Genomic DNA, 13,045 nt, shown 5'->3' with positions numbered 1-13,045 from the left:
ATAAAGATAGGCCTTCCTATCTTCAAACGAATGAAACCTGTCTAGCTTCTCTTCTCATTAACGTTACCATCTTCTTTGGTGTATTGCCAGCCCCGCGCTGGCCAATGAGTGCGCACTGCTGGCTCCTGGTCAATCTACAAGCAGATGCTGAACTTCTAAGGTGTGAAAAGAACACAACACAGAAGCCCAGGACCAACACATATCATGTCCAGCTACACCAGTCCTGCAGAACTACCCTCTAGGTGGGCTTCCTCCTCTGTTGAGCTGACTGAGATTGGCTGATATGAAGTGGTAGTAGGCAGACTGGTCCTTAGCCTGGCTATCCATGCTTCTCCAAAGTTCTATCTTAGCACAGGTAGCACATTTGGCTTGTGTCAAATCACCAGGCAGGCTCACTGTATAGGGCCATGCTATCTCTAGAACATGCTCAGTCATCAAATAGGACAAAGCACGATAGATAAATAGATAAATAAAAAGACCTCTGCCCAGACACTCAGATACCACACAGAAGCCTAAATCTGCACACAAAGGAAAGCATGGTCAGGCCTGAGCCACAAAGAACCCAAAGCTGGATAGCACTCAGGAAATTTTCTCTAGGAAGATATAAATGTGGGAAAATGACACACCCGCACAGTCAAGAAACTCTAGTAAGAAGGAACAAACAACATGTCCAAAGAGAAACATGTGCAGAACACAACACATCCATAGGCAGACTGTCCAGGGGGAGAACAGGCTTGGCCTCGGGGCTGAGGGTCCTGGCAAACAGCCCACGGCCAGGTGTGTCAGAGACTCAACAAGCACTGACTGAACCAGTAGGTGGGTAACAGCAAGGGAGCAAAGGAATATGCAAAAGAAACAACCTAAATGGTTCCCACAGCCTGGGTCCATCCTCTCCTGGCCAGTGGAAGATGTCTTGTGGAAAGAGCTACACAGTGGTTCTCGCTGGTTTCTTTCCAGAAACAGGTCTTCCCCAGAGAACAGGACATTTATAAGTGAGCTCACAGATCAGGAGACAATCTCGCAGCCAGCTCACTCATCTCCATGCTCAAGAACACGTCCATCTGCCCTGTATGGGGAAACAACTGAGTGCAGTGTTTCAAGGCAGTTTTACTCTGAGTAGAGGAGAGGAAAAAGATGTGCATGTTTCCAAGAACCTGCATGACAAGTGATGGGTGACAACTACAAAGGAGAGAAAGCAGCACCCACAGACTCTTGACCTCTGTGCAGCAGCTCTCAATACAGGCACCTTCAGTCAGGCAGGGAAAAGGGACAGGGACTCAGTTATCTCAAGCAAAAATCAGTCCCAGCTCTGATGCCACTGGTGAAGAACTTCCCTACTCCAGACATCAGCTGTCCATCTCTGTTAGCTGCAGCCTCTCTTTTCCTGCCAACTCTTATTTTCTGAAACAGCATTTTAAAGAGAGCCTGGTGAGAGGGTGATGGTTGTGACCTGGGCCTTGTGGCCTGCAGGGTTTAGGGTCAGACATGCCCGGCTACATCAATCTTGCAGAACCAGTCTCCAGCTAGACTTCCTCATCTGTTGAGCTGACCAAGACTGGCTGACATGAGGAGTTCAGTTGACTTACAAAGAGGGAAGCCCATGATCTGAGTTCAGTCAGAGATTAGGCTAGCCCCTCCCTAAGGTGCTGCACCTGATGATGCCAAAGCATCTGATGGGAGTGCAAGACTTCCTGCAAAGTATGAGTCAGCAACCAAAACTACTTTATGGATGAACCTACCTCCAAGCCACTTTCTACACTGTTAAACAGCACAAGTTAGTTAAAGGTGTCTGTGGTTAAGTGACAGGAAGTTAAAAAAATAGGTGGATGGTAACAAGCAATGAGTCATTAATCCACAACAACAAACCCTAACAGCCATGAGAGGAAGTCAGAGGCAGCTCACCCTGTGGCTGGACAGTGCTGAGAGCACCCACCTTGCATTGTGCTTGCCCTGCAGTACTCTCAGCTTTCGTACTGAAAATGCCTTTCAGAAAGACTGGTCTGCCTTAGATGCCAGAAGGAAAGAGGAGACTAGTACACAGGGAATTGCAGCAAGTACTCAGGGGGTGGGCTGACCATGGGGTCTCACTGGGTCAATGTGGACTGCATGAGAACTTTCCCTTCTCTAGAAGGCCACCTGGGTTCAAAAACTTTCTCTCCTGGAATTCTGTGAAATACTATGCCCTTCAGTTCACTAAAAATGCATTTTCTTTTTCTACACTGGTCTCACAGGCTCTTCATAGTACCGAGCCTATGTCCTGAACTGGGAGCCTCACAGAAGCTCATGCTTTCACCAGTCAGGCACTGTCTAAGAGCTTCCTGCACCTAAGCTTAGTCCTCGCCAGGGAAAAGGACAATTACTGCACTTGTCCCAAAATAAATGAGAAGAACGTTTGCGCTGAGCAGGTTGCAGACCAGCTTCCCATGCAGTTCAGACCACTGGTATGCACACAGGGCACTAAGCACAGGGGGCATGGCATCACTTGGCCATGATTGCACTCACACAGTGAGGGCTGAGCAGCTGGCAGGATTTGAAGGCTACACTCTGGGAAATACCAAGTCCTGGCTCCCCAAACTCCCAACAGCCAAAAGGTCTAGTAATAAGTCAGTGTGGTACCAGTGCTAGAGACTGAGTCATTATTGCTTTAGACAAAAGCATGTGAGGGACCCATGTGAGCTCGTAGCCTCTAAGCAGGTATCTGAAGAACACGCAAGAAAGAGTAATGTAAGGGGCATCAGAAAGTGCCCTCCAGGAGGAGTAAGCCACAAGCAGAGGATGGAACAGGATACAGTAGGGCAAGAGCCACGCTTGTGTGTCCCAGAGCTATGATGAAGATCGTGGGGCTCATTTCAGATGCTTTGAAGGATGGGACTAAAGAGTAAACTGGGCATGGGAAAGAGGATGGGGGAGCTCTTCCAGAACCCCAGGACTGGGGCCAACACCAAGTCACCAAGGAGCTGGAGGGGTACTCTCTGGGGTCCTACTCTGAAAAGCAATCCCTTAGGACTATCTGGCAGCCTTTATACAGCTTGGTCAGGTCATGCCACCTGTAGAGGTGCAGAAGGCAGAGGCCTGGAGAGGGCACCAAGCATACAGGGAAAAGAACATGAATGACAGTGTCTGTTGATTCTTAGAGACCTGTTCAGCACTTTGAAGAACACCTCTACTCTTCCTTAGGCCGTTATGCTTTTCTTAGAAAAACAAAACCACAATGTTTAGGATTTGTTCAAGGGCTCAAATTTCACAATCCCTAAAACTCCATGGTGTAGTTTGGTTTTACCTGCTCTGCTGACCATGTGTCAGTTCTAGGTCTACTGCTTCAACAACACACTCTCCAGCTGCCTTGAACAAGTGCAAAACACCTCCCCGTCCTGGCCTTCTGAAATAGAGTTTCAAAAGGAAGACACAGTGGCATACTGCAATCTATTTTCTACACATCCCACCCAGGCTTGTGCAAGAATGAGTGTGCAGTGAGATCCACAATGGAGCTGGTTGCTTTATTTGGTTCTCTTGTTTGCCTCATTGTAGCTTGTGCTCTCTGACTGAGACATGACTAAGTACAGGGTGACTGTCTTGGTGTGTTACTCTTATCTGGCAGGTACTACCTCTTGGACCAGTGTCTCCATAATGGCTATGGCAGCAAGTCAAGCTGTGTAAATAGAAGAAACAACTGTTCTGTATTCCCATAAAGGTTCAGAGGTATCCTCTAACTAAATGAAATGCCTGTTTCAACTTTACAGCTCTGAATATCACTATTAGGAGCAGACCAAGCTAAAGCCTGCTCTCCAGGACTGGGGCCTTGGAGAAACCATCAAGCAATCCCATCATTCTAAACCTCAGCACTCAGGTCTCCAGGAGAGGATGCTACACAAGACCTCAGGCCTCTCTGCTGAAAACATCAGGGGGCAACAATGAATGGCAGACTGAAAATTCCAGAGAGTCTGAGGACACTGCCTTCTCCTACTAGACGAAGTGTCTGCAGTTCCCATTACTGCTCTGCTACTTCAGGGCCAATACTGGCTGAGCCTCGAACAGCTCACTTTGGTACAGAAATTGGGCATGCTGACCCAATAGTATTCCAATACTGTTCCTGTTACAGGTCAACCATCTAGGAATATCTTATAAACTCTGTGTGCTGTCAACAGCACTGCTGGCATCTGACTCTCCTCCCTGAAAAGCAACTAGAAAAGAGCTTTCTTCCTGGAAGCCAGCAGGGTCTGCCCAGCTTGTCTGCTCTGACCAGAAAGATGACTTCTAGTAGACTAAGAATGGCTTACATTACAACAGACCCTGGAATGAAGACCAGAGTAAGAACTGGAAATCCAATCTAGTAAATTATTCTGGGAGAGATGTTCAAATCAAATGGAAGTGCTTGACCTAGGTCTGTTCAGACCCTACTATGAAGTTCAGGGTTCATCTGGATTTTGTCAACTTAGGTAACCAATAAGACTGGATAAACTCCAGGGCAAGTGTGTGGCCCTCAGCACTTATAGCCCCTCTAGACCTCCTGTATCTCTGAAGAGCCTTCCTTAGGGGAAAAAGAGGAGAGATGCAGAGTGGAAAGAGGTTCTTGGGTTCTAATACATAGTCAACTTTTAAAATGTCACAAAACTTTCCTTAATTTTTCTTCTAACAGTGCAGAGCACATTGATTTCATTATATCTTTTTAAATTTTTTCAAAACATAATTGTATTTAAAAAGGACACCGCATAACATGTAAATGTTACCATGATTGCCAACATGTTAGGCAAAGTGTATATAGTTCCCATCCTACCAAACACTACTTAAGGCCATGATCACACGGTGACTTCAGCCTTGCCTCCATCTCCACACTTCCATTTGCTTTCTGGACTCTTAATAAATGTTCTCCCACTGAACTGGGTACATCCTGGCTGTTTAAAGCAAGAATCCCATAGCACATGACTCACCCCAACAAAGACAGTGTGCCCAACCAAGTCTGCAAACTCTAGCAATCAACACCACATTTCCATTATGCACAGTATGGATGGACTCTCACAACTTCTCCATGCTGGGCCCAACTAAGATGACATTATTCCTTTTTAGACAACCAAAATTCAGCTTCTAAATATACAGCAATTTCATTGTATTGAATCGTCTAAAGATAGAGCTAGCACCAGGAGAAGCAATTTGCTATTGTCTATGAACTACTCTAATGTCACTGACAGGATGTGGATTTCACCTGCAGGTTCCACATGACAACTGCAAATGGTGGAAGCAAGGTTTTGGCAGTATAGTATAGGCCACCTGGCTTCCAAACCATGACTCAATGGCTACAGTGTAGTTTATGGATAAGAATGATTACCTAGTAGGCCACATGTTCCACCTAATGGGCCATGCAAGTGACTTTGTAGAGCTAGAAGAGGTTCCAGACAAGGACAAAGCTCTCACGGGCTGCCCTATAGAATTCTCTCAACCAGGCCAGTGAAACAGAAGGGGTACTGAGAAAAAAAATCTCTGCAGGTTGGGACCCCCAAACCAGTGTTCATGTTGGAGATGGCCTCCTGGATCATTATTTGGGTAGTTCTGGAACCCCAGGTACAAGAGTTAAAGTAAAACTTGTCCAGAATCTGGGAAATCTAAGAGTCCCATGAAAACAAGAACAGCTCTTCAGAGAGCAATGTGCTATTTTAGATGAGTTCTTCCAATGAAAATTTAAAATTATAAATGATTGTGAGAATGGCTCACAACCTAAAAATTAGTGAAAACAACAAAATAGAAAAATAAATTGTAATATAGCTACAAATATTGTAAGGAAATAGAAGAGGCTATAAAACATGAATTTTAATTATTGACATTTTAGAAAAGTTAAAAATAAGTTAATATTTACACTTATATTATAAATTGTATTTATCTATCTGCAAGATATGCTAGGACAATGGTAGCATAAACCTTGAGGGAGTGACCAACCAATGAATGATTAACTTAAGGCCCACTCCATGAGATGTAATTCAACACTGGTTTGGGTTACCAGGAACCAAAGAATAGATAGGCCAGGGACTATAGATAAAACTAAACACTATTGGTCTTTAAAAAAAAAAAGTGCAGTGATAAAATGAATCCTAATGGCATTCTGCTATACTTATAGATCGGTGCCTTTCTCCGCCATCAGGAAAGAAGGTTCCTTCTGCGGCAGATGGGAACAAACACGGAGACCTGCAGTCAGACATTACACTGAAAGAGAGACAGAGAAACAGTGAGACAAAGAGTAGAGAGAGAGGGAGGGAAAGAGAAAGGCAGGTAACAGAGATACAGACACACAGAGAGACAGAGAGATGGGAAACAGACACAAGTTGGAACACTCATTATTAAATGGGAAGTCTCCATTACACACCTCTCAGGGCCTAGGGAACCCCACTGAAGAGGAAGTAGAAAGAGTGTTAGAGCCAGAAGGGACTGAGGACAGCAAGAAAAAGAGGCCCTTTAAAACAAGATCCTATAAAACAGTGGTTTTCAACTTTCCGAATGCTGTAACCCTTTTGTACAGATCCTCATGTTGTGGTAACCCCCAACGATAGAATTATTTCCGTTGCTACATCATAACTCTAATTTTGCTGTTACAAATTGTACTGTAAATATCTAATATGCAGGATATCTGATTTGCGACCCCTATGAAAGGATCATTTGACCCCAAAGGGGTCACAACCCACAGGCTGAGAACTATTGCTCTAAATCAATATAATCAAAGCTCATATGAATTCAAAGGGACTGCAGCAGCATGCATAGGGCCTGCATGGTTCTGTACCAGGTCCTCTGTAGATATATTATGTCTTTCAGTTTAGTGTTTTTATGGGATTTTTGAGTGTGCACACAAGTGGGTCTTGGATCCTTGTGCCTTCTCTTGGGCTCTTTTCCTTCTGTTGGTTTGTCTTGACAAACTTCTATATGATAGTTTTTGTTTTATTACATTTTATTTTGCTATCTTTTATTATTAATCCTTAGAAGCCTATTCTTTTCTAGTAAGATATAGAGAGTGGATGGATCCAAATAGGAGGTCGGTATAGGAGAAATGGGAGGTGTATAGGGAGGGAAAATCATAATCAGGGTATATTATGTGAGATAAGAATCTATTTTCAATAAATATGCAAATTCAAGAAGTCCTTGTTTTTTACTGCTGAGTAGTACTCTAATATGTATATATTCCATACTTTCTTCATCCATTCTTCCATTGAAGGGCATCTAGGTTTCCAGGTTCTGGCTATTACAAACAATGCTGCTATGAGCATAGTTGAGCATATACTTTTGTTGTATGATAGGGCCTCTCTTGGTATTGCTGGGTCCAGGGGTAGGTTGATCCCGAATTTCCTGAGAAACCGCCACACTGCTTTCCAGAGTGGTTGCACAAGTTTGCATTCCCACCAGCAATGGATGAGTGTACCCCTTTCTCCACAACCTCTCCAGCAAAGGCTATCATTGGTGTTTTTTATTTTAGCCATTCTGACAGGTGTAAGATAGTATCTTAAAGTTCTCTTGATTTGCATTTCCCTGATCGCTAAGGAACTTGAGCATGACCTTAAGTGTCTTTTGGCCATTTGAACTTCTTCTGTTGAGAATTCTCTGTTCAGCTCAGTGCCCCATTTTATAATTGGGTTGATTAGCCTTTTACGTATAAATATATATTCATATCATATACTTAATTCAATAAATATATATTCATATCATATACTTAATAATAAAAGTTAAAGGGGATGGAGAGATGGCTCAGAAATTAAATGTACTTTTTGCTCTTACAGAGGACTCAGGTGTGGTTTTCAGTACCCACATGTTGGTTCACAATCATCTTTAACTCCATTCTCAGGAGATCTGATGCCTTTTTCTTATCTCATGGGTGCCAAGAACACACATAGCGTACATACATACATGCAAACAAAACATATAAAATAAAATATACAAATTTAATAAAAAATTTTAATAACAAGAGTTAAATAATAATAATTATAGGGGTCTGTAGAAATGGTTCAGCAGTTAGGAACACTGGTTGCTCTTCCAGAGGTCCCAGGTTCAATTCCTAAAACCCACATGGCAGTTCACAGCTGTCTCTAACTTCAGTTCCAGAGGACCTAAGACCCTCACACAGACACAGATGTAGGCAAAACACTGATGTACATTAGACAGACAGACAGACAGACAGATGTTTTCAAAAACAATAATAATAATAATAGCTATAATGGAAAAAAGGAACCTAGAAAGAAAAAAGAGAAAGAGAAGCCAGGTTTTTGTTTTGTTTTTGAGGCACGATTTCTCTGTGTAGCCATGGCTGTCCTGGAACTAACTCCCTCTGTAGACTAGGCTGGCTCTTTTTCCCTAGTGCTGGGACTAAAGGCATGTTCCACATCTGCCCAGTTAGGGTTTTTTTTTTTAAGGCAGTTTTTAATGCAAGTTTTTAAACAGAATAAGAATAAAAGCAATTTTCTAGAATTGATTATTAGATACAGTTAGAGGGAAAAATAGAGAACAAGACTACAGACCTAGACGACTGTAATGTTACAAAAGTAAATGGACAAGGAAAAGGAGTGAGTGATTAGTAAATGAGCGAGATAGGCAATACAGACCTAGTGTGAACTACTGAAGTAAAAATACAAATATAAAACTCAATAGTGCAAGCCGGGCGGTGGTGGCGCACGCCTTTAATCCCAGCACTTGGGAGGCAGAGGCAGGCGGATCTCTGTGAGTTCGAGGCCAGCCTGGTCTACAAGAGCTAGTTCCAGGCAGGCTCCAAGGCCACAGAGAAACCCTGTCTCGAAAAAGCAAAAAAAAAAAAAAAAACCCAAAAAAACTCAATAGTGCAAAATTCTAGAATTCACAAACTTTAGATTTGTAAGTAGTATAAATAAGTACAAACCAGCATCTAAACATCAACATGGGAGGATATCTATACAGCACTGAGACAGTCTAAACATCAACATGGGAAGATATCTATACAGCACTGAGACAGTCTAAACATCAACATGGGAAGATATCTATACAGCACTGAGACAGTCTAAACATCAACATGGGAAGATATCTATATAGCACTGAGACAGTCTAAACATCAACATGGGAAGATATCTATATAGCACTGAGACAGTCTAAACATCAACATGGAAAGATATCTATACAGCACTGAGACAGTCTGCCAGGTTAAGCATGAAAAACAAAAAAGAAAGCTGGGCTGATGCTTCATCTTTTAGTTACAATCAAGGATAGTATCTAATATTTCCTCTATCTGAGAACAACATATTAATTGAATTTTTGGAGGTAGGAGATAAAAGAGTAGCTGGACTGAAAACTACTTTCTAATAGCAGTGGAAGAAGGAAAAAATAAAAGATAAAGAAGCACCCTCAAACTGCAAAAGGTATAGCTAACTACATTTCTGTACTCAACTAAACGTATATTAAAATAAAAATGGGAGGGGGAGACACTTTCAGACAAACAAAAATTGTTTATTGGGAGTTGGAGAGATGGCTCAGGAATTAGGAACACTTGTTATTTGCAGAGGACCCGGTTCAGTTCCCAGCATTCACATTGTGGCTCAAAAAGCACCTGAACCTCCAGTACCAGGCATCTGATGCCATCTTCTGGCCGACAGGAATCAAGCACACACACACAACACACACACATACACATACAGAGGCAGAACATTTATACATATAAAATAAATAAAACTATTTGTTTACCACTCTGAAATCACGTGTCAAAATAACAACTAAAGAATTACTTCACAATGAAGAAAAGTCATCTCCATGGTGGAGTAAGATGATCAATGCAATGCTAAGATACAACATTAGTAAACATGAAAGTAAACACAGCTGTGTACCAAATAACACCAAGTTGACATAATCACCAAGACCACTTTTTTCCATGAGTAGCTGTTTTTCTCAGACTTGTTTCTATTGTGTGTGTGTTAAAATCACTGTTTGGAATACCTTGCTATAGCTTCTTTTATAAATACAAATCCCCCAATACAAAATTTCCTTCTCCATTTTGGCACTAGAAAACCTAAATCAGTACATTTTCAAAGGATGAAGCTGGCTGTGCTTCATTTCTAAGACCCCTTGATGCCAACTTCTTTATTCTTGAATGAATTACACAGTGCAGCTGTCCCAAAAACCAGAGGGCAGAGACACTGCCCACTGTGGCTGCTGCTTTCCAAGGAGAGTAGGCAAGTGACCACAAAACTCTGCAGAAGCAGTCTAGTGCTACTACAAGTAAGGCAAGGCTCATTAACCCTGCTTGGAAACAAAAGCTGCCCAGAGCTTGAGTGACAGCAATCACCACTGCACATGGACTATTCTCAACACAAACCACTTGACACCACATTTGCATGTCCGAGAACCCTTCTTTGAAATCAGCCACACTTATGCAAAAGCAACCCTTTGTGGAAAATAATCAGCAAAAGATTGCTTAGTTAAAAGTAACCAGCTCTTGGGTAAGGCTAAACCACTCTATGCAAATAATTCTGTATTAATGCAAATATTATGTTTGTCTTTTATTTTAATGCAAACAGCATCTGTTTTGCACAGCCACTGCCATTGCTTTGTAGCTTGTGCTGAGACTCAACTGAGTTCCAGCTGCTTGTTAAGAGTGGAGAGCAGATTTTCAGAGAGCAGAACACGCCAAACAACCCTTCAAAAGAACAGAAAGCAAAAGAATCCCATGGCTTCCTTCTCACTGAAGAAAAGAAATCCAAGAACAGATCCCAGAATCTCTTTTGTGGAAGTTTAGCTCTGTGTGTATTGGGGGAAAGGGTGTCTTTATTAAAAGTCTGGAAGGAAATTAAGATTCCTTTTCATTAATTGATTTGCAGAAAAATCCATTCAGAACACAGATTAAAAAGGAAAGTTGAATGTGACTAGTGGGTCTCTAGCTCTGCACCTTGCTGTCTAACATCAGCCCAGCCTATCAGCCACATTCCCCACCTCTGGCAAGAAGGGACTATCTGAAAATTTCCTTGTCAACACCAACCTCACAAAGTTACTCCACTAGTACTTTTCTACCTCTGTCTACAGATAGAGAAAGCTCTTATTGTGTGTGCCTGTAGAGAGCTGCATGGAGCCACACCTGATGGCGATGTAGAGAGCTGCGTGGAGCCGCACCTGATGGTGCTGGCTCCCGCCCTCCGCGATGATCCCGAAAGCGAGTGCTCACTCCGATGGCTAAGGCCTGATTCATGCTGTTATCACGCAATGATTGTCAGCTGCTTGCATATGCGTGGACCTATGGGCAGTGCCCACCTGGCAATCCGGGGTTGGCAGCCCATGCCTACTTAAGGGCTGGGAGAGGTTTGTCGGGGGGTCGGGGGGTCGGGGGGTCGGGGGGGGGGGGGAGAGAAAGAGAGAGAAAGAAAACAAGGTCCTGAATAAACTGCTTGCAGGAAGAGCTCCGGTGTTGCGTCTTCCTTGCTGGTCGAGGGGAGCCATGACAAGTGGTGGCCCGTACAGGGAACCTCCAAACCTCTCTCCGTGGAGCCCAGAACTTACTGCAGTCAGGGGGTGCACTGGTAAATCCTCGGGTGAGATTGAAGATCCGCGACAAAAAGCGGGTTTTCCGCTCTCGCCGGTAGAAGAAGGGAGAGCGGGGTAGTAAGAGCTGCTACAAAAGCGGACAGGTCAAAGTGAAACAGGGCAGTAGAGCCGCGACAAAAAACGGATGGGTCAAAGTAAAACTAAAAGAAAGAATAGGATTTTAGAATGGGCGCTTCAACATCACACCTGATTTTTCTGGCTCTTAAAGAGCTGTTATGTTCAAAAAATTTAAAAATAAAATGGAGCCCATTGGAGAGGTTTTTGGTTGAATGTAACACAATTGCCCCTTGGTTTGCCGTCTCTGGCAATCTTAATGTATCATCCTGGGACAAGCTTGGTACGATATTCATGTGGTTTGAATTACCAAGACGTCCTGAAATGTTGCAGTGGAGTGTGAGTGGTGGCGGCTCCAAGGCCAAGAGGCACTGAGGGGCAGCGAAGCTTACAAACCCCGGGCTGCTTTCAGCGCAGGCCTCAGGGCACAGAAGTACAGCACGACCAAGACAAGGCCCATTGGCTTGGACCTCTGTCCTAACCCAGGACAGCCGGCCAGGCAGGGATCAGCCCCACCCCGAAGGGGTAGTGGCCAGCAGCTGGGGAGGTGGAACCTCTGCCTCTCCCCAGTAGTTGCTGGACCCACATCTGAGCGCGACTGGAAAATGGCAGTAAATTGTAGTAAATACCCCTAAGAATGCAGTGTCCCCGCTCAGCAGGAAGTAGCCAGACAGATTGACAATGCCCAAATTCCCTAAAAGATTAAGTGGGGCCCCTTCAGTGGTTGCAGAGCAGCAGGCCTGCTTTCCTGAGTTCTGCTCCACCCTTCAGTGGTTGCAGAGCAGCAAGCCGGCTTTCCTGAGTTTCGCTCCACTCCATGCACCAGCTTGGACCCAGAACGAATGCAGTGGGGCTAGAAGGCAGTTGGAGCAGAGCTTTACTAGGTGGCTGTGGTGGAAGGCACATTGTCTCAGCCTACTCGGTGCCTAACCTGGTGGATGCCACAGCAGTGCCAAGAGTATCAGCAAATGCAACAACAAGTGCTGGAGCTGAGACAAGCTGGAGCACAGACCTCACAGGGCTGCCCGAGAACGCAGCACAGCTGCAGGGCAAGGAAAAGGCTGTGGCAGTTCCAGGCTCTGCATGCCGCTGAAGAGTCTGCGGCAGAGCGAATTTGAATCACTGTTTTATAAAAAATTTAGAGGGGAGAGAATGTTGGGAACAGTGAGACCCCAGATCCTGAATTTGTTTTCCCCTGATCTGAGTGCCTACAGCTGCTCTGAGCACGAGACCTCCAGGAGTTCCTGATGGCAGGAGAATGGTTTCTGGTGGGTTTGGCTGGGGCGTGGCTATCTCTATATAATCTGCCCCTGAACACAATAAAGGGGGCATTCTTGGGGAATTCACGGATGACTCGTGTCAATTTACTCATGCAGCTAATTTGTCTAAAGACTTGTCTAGCTATCTTTTAGGTAATTGGTCTGGTGAATTCGAAAAACAACTGGAAAAGCTGCGAGTGGCGATTGCG

At 44.0% G+C, this 13,045-nt stretch overlaps 1 protein-coding gene across 10 annotated transcripts in view; it reads right to left on the bottom strand.

Annotated features, from left to right (window-relative positions):
• Hdac4 (histone deacetylase 4) overlaps positions 1-13,045 on the bottom strand; it is a 263,727-nt gene that overhangs the window by 137,253 nt on the left and 113,429 nt on the right. The window contains exon 1 of one of the 10 annotated variants that reach the window (XM_075952192.1): positions 6,101-6,122. The exons of the other annotated variants lie outside the window; for them this stretch is intronic. The gene's annotated coding sequence lies outside the window, so the exon portion shown is untranslated. Of the gene's footprint in view, positions 1-6,100; positions 6,123-13,045 lie in introns of those variants that run through there. 10 annotated transcript variants of the gene reach the window in all.

The sequence above is a fragment of the Microtus pennsylvanicus genome, chromosome 17, assembly GCF_037038515.1.
Source record: "Microtus pennsylvanicus isolate mMicPen1 chromosome 17, mMicPen1.hap1, whole genome shotgun sequence".
In the NCBI taxonomy this organism is placed as follows: Eukaryota; Metazoa; Chordata; class Mammalia; order Rodentia; family Cricetidae; genus Microtus; species Microtus pennsylvanicus.
Note: the sequence above shows the minus strand (reverse complement) of the source record. Positions and strands in the feature narration are given on the sequence as shown.